Raw genomic sequence first — 9940 nt, forward strand, 5'->3', positions numbered from 1 at the left:
CTCCACACTCAGCCATGTGGTGCCCTCAGTTCCCCTCACTCCACACTCAGCCATGTAGTGCCCTCAATTCCCCTCACTCCCTACTCAGCCATATAGTCCCCTCAGTTCCCCTCGCTCCACACTCAGCCATGTAGTGCCCTTAGTTCCCCTCACTCCACACTCAGTCATGTAGTCCCCTCAGTTCCCCTCACTCCCCACTCAGCCATGTGGTGCCCTTAGTTCCTCTCACTCCCCACTCAGCCATGTGGTGCCCTCAGTTCCCCTCACTCCACACTCAGCCATGTAGTGCCCTCAGTTCCCCTCACTCCCTACTCAGCCATATAGTCCCTTCAGTTCCCCTCACTCCACACTCAGCCATGTAGTGCCCTTAGTTCCCCTCACTCCACACTCAGTCATGTAGTCCCCTCAGTTCCCCTCTCTCCCACTCAGCTATGTGGTGCCCTTAGTTCCTCTCACTCCCCACTCAGCCATGTGGTGCCCTCAGTTCCCCTCACTCCCCACTCAGCCATGTAGTCCCCTCAGTTCTCCTCACTCCACACTCAGCCATATATTCCCCTCAGTTCCCCTCACTCCACACTCAGCCATATAGTCCCCTCAGTTCCCCTCACTCCACACTCAGCCAGCACCTGTAACGTCTACACCTGCACATCTCTACACCTGTGCACCTGTAACGTGTGCACCTGTGAAATGACGTACGAGTTCAGGATAGAGTTTGTCCTCTTCACATAAGCACAGCCCATGTACACTTGTACACATGTGCACAGCAGATGTGCGAGTACACATATGTGCACATGTAAGCCCAGCACAAGTGTTCGCTACTACGGCCGTACGCATGTGTGTGTGTGTGTGTGTGTACGCTGACCACGTGTACGTGTGGCAGGTGTACAGCGTACACTCATGTATGTGGGAGACGCTACTGAATGGCTACTGCATGGCTATATGGCTACTGCACGGCTATATGGCTACTACATGGCTATATGGCTACTGCATGTCTATATGGTTACTACATGGCTATATGGCTACTGCATGGCTATATGGCTACTGCATGGCTATATGGCTACTACATGGCTATATGGCTACTGCACGGCTATATGGCTACTGCATGGCTATATGGCTACTACATGGCTATATGGCTACTGCATGGCTANAGTCGCCAGACAAAATTTCTTAAAAAAGAGCATTACAAGTAAAGCGAGACTCAATCATAGGACAAAAAACCGACCTACCTGAAGCTAAGCGGCTGGACTAGATTGATTTCATGAGGGCATTGTGCCCAGATCGATGAATACGTTGTCTGGAATGTGGAGGTTTAGGCGCAGCGTTGGTGCAATACGAGACAGGAGTGAAAATACCTTCATCCAGAAATGGATTCGAGGAAATCTTTGCCTGTGCATCGTCGGATGACATAGAATTTTCAGAGGCGTCAAGTAGACCGCCAATTAGTAGGACAAGAATAACACCAGAAGCCGTGCAATTTTAAAACTCGCTGAAGTGCACGTAGCAGCCCAAGTACACATATAGCGGCCGATTTCTAGCCAATGATTGGTGGGTTTAGCTTGAAAAGTTGTCAGCGATTGGCCAACAGATTTACTAACTCATAATTATTTTTTATGGTACAGCCCGGACATTCTCTGGTGGTCCTGGCGGTTGGCCTACGATAATGCGGCCAAACATATTCGCGAGTCGCAGGTAAACTGGTCGGAGTCGCAATGCTTTAATTGCCGTGATCAATATTGCGGGGGAGGCTGGTGCTCGATACCACGTACAGCGCCAGCTGCTGGTCAACGGTAGCGTCGTCTCGCTGGTCTTCCTCTCATTAATTCTGCATGGTAAAAGAGTCTGATATAAACGGTACTTCTGCACTTATGGCGCAAAGAACAATAATATTGAAATTATTAAATCAATATTACCAAAGGTATAGCGGATAGAGGCTGTCTCTTATACACATCTAGATGTGTATAAGAGACAGGCTCAGGCGTGTGTGTGAGCTCAGACAGATGTGTGTTCAGACAGGTATGTGCTCAGACAGATGTCTGCTCAGAAAGGTGAGTGCACAGACAGATGTGTGCTCAGACAGATGTGTGCTCAGACAGGTGTGTGCTCAGACAGATGTGTGCTCAGGCATGTGTGTGCTCAGACAGATGTGTGCTCAGAAAGGTGTGTGCTCAGACAGATGTGTGCTCAGACAGGTGTGTGCTAGTTAGAGATAGGTACGCCACAGATGTACATAGTACAAGTATAGCTGCTGGTCTGCAAGTGCAAGCGCGCACAATTATGCAGCGAGCGAATATGCTAAGTGTGCATTGTTCAAGCGTGCAGTGTGCAGAACAATCCCACTTCATGCTGCAAACCATCGTCAACTTAATCGTCTTCCTCAACTTCGATCTGTTGGCGACCTATGACCGTTGTGTCATGGTCACTGATTGGTTGGCTGAGCGTCCGTTGTGTCGTGCATGGTCACTGATGAGTTGACTGAGCGTCCGTTGTGTCGTGGTCTCTGATTCGTTTACTGGCGTCCGTTGTTTCGTTGCCTCTAATTGATTGACTGAGCGTCCTTTGTGTCGTTGTCTCTGATTGGTCAATTGAGCGTCCGTTGTGTCGTGGTTTCTGAGGGAGCTCAGCCGTACACCACCAATTTTGTGCACCAATAAGCCCTGAATCGAACGCCTTGGATCTCTCCGTACACCCACCAATCAGCCGTGAACCACTCGGCTTTGTCCTCCTCCGGCCTTGCATAAAACCTACCGTGTACCACCAGACCGCTGATCAAATATGACTTCCGGGCATCGTCAAATTGCGTAATTTTACGTTCACCGCATCCGATGTTAGGTTTCAAATAGCATAGTTCTGCTCCAAAATTTATCATCCTTCGACGAGTGGCCGTTCGACCGAGGGCTGGTTCGACGCCTATATATGATTGCCCAGAAGTGTTGAAGGCTACTTTCCGGAAGGCAGGAATCATGAGGGTCCATTACATCCAGGGCAGTGGTGGTCTTCGGCAGGCGACCCGTTTCTGACTGGTTGACTTAACGTTCGTTGTGTCGTGGTCCTGATTAATTGACTCAGCATCCGTTGTTTCGTGGTTTCTAATTGGCTCGTTGTGTCGTGGTATCTGATTGGTTTACTGAACGTCCATTGTGTCGTGATCACTGAATGATTGACTGAGCGTCCGTTGTGTCGTGGCCTCTAATTGGTTGACTGAGCGTCCTTTGTGTCATGGTCTCTGATGGGTTAACTCAATGTCCGTTTTCTCGTGGTCACTGATGGGTTAACTGAACGTCCGTTATGTCGTGGTCACTGATGGGTTAACTGAACGTCCGTTATGTCGTGGTCTTTGATTGGTGGACTGAGCATCTGTCGTGTCGTGGTTTCTGTTTAGTTGACTCAGCATCTGTTGTTTCGTGGTTTCTAGTTGGTCCGTTGTGTCGTGGTTACTAAATGGTTGACTGAGCGTCCGTTGTGTCGTAGCCTCTAATTGGTTGACTGAGCGTTCTATGTGTCCTGGTCACTGATTGCTTAATTGAGCGTCCGTTGTGTCGTGGTCACTGGTGGGTTAACTGAACGTCCGATATGTCGTGGTCACTGATTTGTGGACTGAGCGTCCGTCGATACATGGTATCTGATTTGTTTACTGAGCTCCCGTTGTATCGTGATCTTGATTGGCGGACTGGACACTCATTGTGTCGTAGTCACTGATCGGTTGACCTAAGTGCACTTAGTGACCCAAGTAGAGGTAGTGGCATAAGTACAGGGGGTGCGAAGCCGTCGGCACAAATTTAAATCGCAAACAAGCCTTGTGGCAAACGCTCTGGATAAAAATACTCAGCTAAACTCAGCCTCAGAGCTGCGAAGTCGCAGACCACAATAGAAACACCCTAATTAAGCCAGCCATACCATCTCTGCGACGGCTTTATGTCTGCAGCCACTACTCCAGCCAAAACAGTCTTCACGGCATCTACACCCCAGCATGCGCCTACCTCCACTCTTACGCCTCCTCCCCACCTCACTGCAGCCAATGACCGGCTGCAGTTCCCCACTTTCCCCGCTTCTCTCCCTTGCTGCAGCCAATGAGGTTAGGTTAGGTCCGGATGGGTTTCTTTGGGAGGAGAGTCGGGGCAAGTGTGGAGGAAGACACTTGCTTGGGTGTAGATGCCGTGAAGACTTTACTGGCTGGAGCAGTGGCTGCTGGCTTACCACGCCTATGGCTCCACTCAAGTTCAAATACTAATCTACTTAGTAGCATGCTTGTGCACGGGAAGAACATAAAAGTGATGATGGTATTGGGCAATGCTGGCCAATAACATTCAGGTTGTAGCCTAAGTACGTATAGCAGCCTAAGTACACATAACGCAGCAGCGGAATTGTTGGGGAGGCGTATCAGTGCATAAAAAAAAAAGGAAAAGGTGCTACGACCCTCTCTGCTCGTTCTGTGGGTATATAGGAATGTGTCACCATTTGGACGAAATGACCTATTCATTTTTTATTGAGTGTATGACCGGTCAGCGCTGACTCAGGGAAGCTGGGACGTCCATTTGAGACCCAAGTCACTGTGGAACCGCACGGGCCCGGGAATTTTGGGGCCTCACTCATGACTGACCCGGTCAGGGGTCACGGGGAGAGGGGGAGTACGATATAGGGGGTGGGCAGCGCTAGGAGATCGTGAGAAGTCATGAGTTTTGTGGGGGCTGGTAACCCCTTAACCCAAACCCCCAATCCCATATGTGTTCAAGATCATCACGCATGATGGTGATGATATGGATGATGGTTATACATATGAAATTCTCCAATTGTCAACTCACAAATTCATGCGTCATAGTGCAGCGCTCTCCCTTCAGACGATGAAACTTTTTAAACGATTCATAAAAAATCATTCTCCCGTATATATCCCACGTGCAACTTTCAATTCAAATTTTCAATATAAGACGCAAGCAAGATTTACGCGCCGGCAGCATGGTGAACTTGAATACAATTTACAGACGGAAAATTTGCCACAATCTTCTTTGGATTGAACCTATGCAAACGACCTTTAGAAAATGCACATCCTAAGTCAACTTGCTAAGATCACAGCGAGCCGACGAGACTTAAAAGTTTTTCCTGCAGCCACAAACAGCGTCCCTGCATGATAATAAGACGCGGTGTGTCCGCTTTAAATACATTTATAAAGTAATTCCTATACGAATTATTAACTAAACCAAGCGGAAAACATTTAGAATTTGCAGATCATTCACCCGCGCGTCCACATCGTGGCCACAGTACAAGTCAGTATCTGTAGCGCAGGTATATTCCTGTCCACTGTCTATTTAAGGCGAAGGAATATTCCTGTTCGCTGTTATTCTTCACTTTGTTATTGAGAGAAACGGAGTCGTGTGAGAGAATTGCTCACCGCCGCTTCATTGACCTCCCGTACCCAGCATGGACTTACGACGGTCGTAACTCTTAAGTTATTTCTGTGAAGTCCGCGGCGTCCAAGAGACGCGTGTAAATAATTCTCGTGCTCCGTTGTATTCCTATGGGGAGAAATTCTTGCACGATGGAATGCCAACACCGGTCGCTGGCAGGCGCTGATCAGGAAAGGGCCTGGTCGTGTAATGCTATTCGTACGAGGACCGCGGCGCCGTTGGTCGCTCATGCATTAGGTCCACAAGACCGGCGGGGTCATGCTCTAGTAGGCACGCCTTCTTCGGCGGGAGAATTATGGCCGGCATTTCGGTGGCCTCCAAAAACACGGTGAAAACTTTCAATAAGTTTCGCATCTGCTGAGTACTCTGCACCTCGCTTCTCACTCTCCTTTCTCCACCTCCACCTCTTCACCGCTTGACCGGCTGGCGAAGAGGTAAACATGTGACCAATTGTCCGGACGTTCCAGTCCCTTGTACACGAGGCACAAGTGCTCTACATCAGCACTATGTTTTATAATCTCTTGGTTGCTTAAATTACAAATTAACCGAAAATTTAAAAGCTTGTACAATAGTAAAAAAATTCACCATTTCTTTGTAAGAGAAAACGTGATTTTTTACGTTAAAAATGAAGGAGGGGAGAACTTTTCGGCTATTGTTTTTTGCTTTAAAGTTTTCAGAAAGATATAACTTCACAATTGTGTCGCTCTTACTCAGAACTCTGTAGATATTCAGGATATATCAAAAGCCTTAATCGCTCAAACTATTCTAGGTTTCGGCTAAGATCTTCGTCTAAACCTTCCTGCGTAAAATTTTATTTTATTTTGAGTAGCCAAAATTTAGGGGTGGTCCTGCCAAGCATTTATGAGGATGAATGATGGTCGTTATGGTGGAACTATACATTAGAAAAACAACTATCAAAATGGAACCAACGATTCCTTCCCAAGTTGTCACTATTAGGTTGGGCAATACAAACACACCACACCACCCACCACACCACCCAGTACCCACTTGTGCTTGTCTTAAGTATTTTTCCAGCCAAAGCTGTGGCAGTGAAAAGTGTATTGCAAAAATTATTGTGTGCACTGAATGCCAGAGACAGAAGGCATGTGGACGCTGCATCGTGTTTACATATCGTACAGTTATTTGTAGACTCAAGTGTTCATTTGCTTACAGTTTACATATGGAACAGTTACATGGAGTCTCAATTGTTCACTTGCTCGCCGTTGTGCATGTTATACTCCCGCGCATTGGACGCTGAACTGTAACGCGATGCTTCGGATTCCTTACCTCAGTTACTGAAATTTAGCGAAGGTTCCGCTGATAAGGAGCTCCAGAACATAGGTTCAGGCTCCCGATTTTAGTTTCGGGAATAACGGTGACATTGGTCCCCTGAATAATGCTATAGACATTTCTAAGTTTATATCACTATTCGGTGGTACCATGCACAGACATAGTTGTATATGCATGATGCGTGGTGTCGTATGTCGTATAAGAGATTCCATACGTGCAACTCTCTGACTAAATATTTTTTGTTTTATCGAACTTATTCCGTAAGATTTGAGTGCGAATTCCCAGCTGCATAAAATCGGCATAGTTTTGTTCGCATTTTGTTCCCTGTCTACTTTGTACTGCGAATGTCAGAAAATTGAGTCACGTCACTCATGGTTTAGTGTACAACAATTAATGGTACCAGTGGTTGTTTTGAGTGGTTGCCGCCGCCGCTGAGACTTCGGGTGTCATGCATTGCTGTGAGGCGACGAAATGCATGAAGATGAATTATTTGAATTATTTGGAATGAATTTTGTCATTCTTCTGAGTCATTGTTTTATATTTTTACGCCGAAATGTTAAATGCAAAGAATAACGAATACAAAAAATATATTTAGATTTACTCTGCCCTAATATCCATGGAGTTATAGATCATGTTCTTTGCAACCTGCCCTCACCTCCATGGAGTTTTACATCGTATTTCCTCCATTCTGCCCTCATATCCATGGAGTTATAAATCATGTTCCCTGCATCCTGCCCGAATCACCTGCAGCGCTGAGCTGCCAACGTCGTACGTCTGGCAGTTACCCGCAACGCTGTGCTGCCAACGTCTTACGTCTGGCAGTTACCGGCAACGCTAAGCTGCCAACGTCATACGTCTGGCAGTTACCGGTAGCGCTGAGCTGCCAACGTCGTACGCCTGGCAGTTACCCGCAGCACTCAGCTGCCAACGTCGTACGTTTGGCAGTTACCGGCAGCGCTAAGCTGCCAACGTCGTACGTCTGGCAGTTACCCGCAGCGCTGAGCTGCCAACGTCGTACGTCTGGCAGTTACCGGCAGCGCTAAGCTGCCAACGTTGCATGTCTGGCATTTGCCGGCAGCGCTGAGCTGCCAACGTCGTACGTCTGGCAGTTACCGGCAGCGCTAAGCTGCCAACGTCGCATGTCTGGCATTCACTGGCAGCGCTGAGCTGCCAACGTCGTACGTCTGGCAGTTACCGGCAGCACTGACCTGCCAACGTCGTACGACTGGCAGTTACCGGCAGCGCTGAGCTTCCAACGTCGTACGTCTGGCAGTTACCGGCAGGGCTAAGCTGCCAACGTCGTACGTCTGGCAGTTACCGGCAGCGCTGAGCTGCCAACGTCGTACGACTGGCAGTTACCGATAGCGCTGAGCTGCCAACGTCGTACGTACGGCAGTTACCAGCAGCGAGCTGCCAGTGTCGTACGTCTGGCAGTTACCGACAGCGCTGGGCTGCCAACGTCGTACGTCTGGCAGTTACGGACAGCGATGAGCTGCCAACGTCGTACGGCTGGCAGTTACCGGCAGCTCTGAGCTGCCAACGTCTTTCGATGGTGGCATCACTGAATATAACATTGCCGCTTGCTTATCAATCCATATTGTGAATTATCAAAATCAAGTTGAAACCCAACTATCAAGCAACACGTCTGCCCGCTGCGATAAGTGTTGGCGTCAGCCAGCAAGTGTGACAACAGGCTGAAAAATTCTACTCATTTTTCAAATGAGGTTTATGGTGCCATAGTATAAATATATCGACATGATATTGGGGTAAACTACATATAGGCATGTGTGTCGATAACTTGCATGGCGAGGTGGCCGAGTGGTTAAGGCGTTGGACTGCTAATCCAATACGGTCTCCGTGCGTGAGTTCGAATCTCATCCTCGTCGTTCTATTTTTTCAGGCCTCGCACCTGGAAGGGTCGGGGGCAGCTGCAGCTGCTGCGTAGCAGATGCATGGGAGGGGGGACAGCGGTGGGGTGGGTACGGGACCTGTAAACTGAACTGCCGATTGATGACGTCAACATGATAACGTTCAGACTAGGGTGAAGGCATGATAGGAGCTCCACGTTGAATGTTTTTGAGCAAGAAGTGTAACTCTTCTATAACATAAGTAATTGTTTAAACTTGATGGAACACAAACTTATTATTTAACACCTTAAGTGCGGTACCACCGGTATGAAATACGGACTGAATACGGCATAGCTGCACTTAACGTGATAAGGGAATAGTTATGTCTAGTATTTCAGTGTAGGCATGATAAGTACCACTAGGAGAATCTCGTGTCCTACTACTACTACACATACCAGAGTACGTACGGAGATAAGTATTTAAGCACGGGTGGTTAATGGCCAGAGAATTCATTGATTCAAATTACCAGAGTCGAACAATATCGTTCGACCCTGATAATTCGAATCAATAAATTCTACATTAACCACCCGTGTTTAAACAAGCTCATTCTGCCCTCTAAAACTAAGACAAGAATTTATGCACATACGAGCGCATTGGTAACGCACGGAAAGTACTGAATGCCGCGTCCATCGGAGTAAACTTCATGTGAGTCGCAAGGATTTAAACTCCCGGTCAAATTACAACCTGACGCTCTTTTATAAATAAATGCTTTTACCAAAATTAAAAACAAAAACAGAATACGTCATGTCTCAAATAAATCTCCTAATTACCATTTTATATGGAAATATATGCTAGATTTTGGGCGTCTGTTGTATTATCTTTGATTGAGGCTGTACGGTGCCATAATCGCACCCCATTGAAAATTATAGCATATGATCAGGATTGGCCGACCGTTGGCCGCTCTTATGTTACCGTTGGCCAATTTGAAAAGCAGCAGTGTCTGTTTTTTTCAAACAATATTATTAAAATGTTCAGTGGTCTCATATAGATTGAGAAATTGAGAATGCGTTATTTAAAATTTTTATCCTACTAGAATACTTCGCAATATAAAGCAACGAATATCCTTTTTCTGCGTTCTGAATATCCTCCGGTTCTGCGGACTGTATTAAACCCAAGTGAAACATATTTCCGCAATTGCCTGAAACCCTCTAGATGGCAACACTGCGTATCGACTCTGCTTCGGAAACCCAAAAACGAGCTAAACTGTGAGCGAGAAAACCTCTGGCAGTTTGGCACGACTGGGACGCGCCATTGCCGACGCTGGGGCAGCTGGGACGAGGGCCCAAAACACGGCCCAGGTGCCACTTGCCATTCCCAGCACGCCATTCTTGTCCTTATAAGGCC

The 9940-nt window shown here is 47.4% G+C and overlaps 1 non-coding gene across 1 annotated transcript; it reads left to right on the top strand.

The window, feature by feature from the left end:
• Positions 1-8493: 8493 nt before the first annotated feature.
• On the top strand, positions 8494-8575 carry Trnas-gcu. The gene has a single exon. It is a non-coding gene; the product is annotated as a tRNA-Ser (tRNA).
• Positions 8576-9940: the final 1365 nt, after the last annotated feature.

The sequence above is a fragment of the Hyalella azteca genome, unplaced genomic scaffold, assembly GCF_000764305.2.
Source record: "Hyalella azteca isolate HAZT.00-mixed unplaced genomic scaffold, Hazt_2.0.2 contig15455, whole genome shotgun sequence".
Classification (NCBI taxonomy): domain Eukaryota; kingdom Metazoa; phylum Arthropoda; class Malacostraca; order Amphipoda; family Hyalellidae; genus Hyalella; species Hyalella azteca.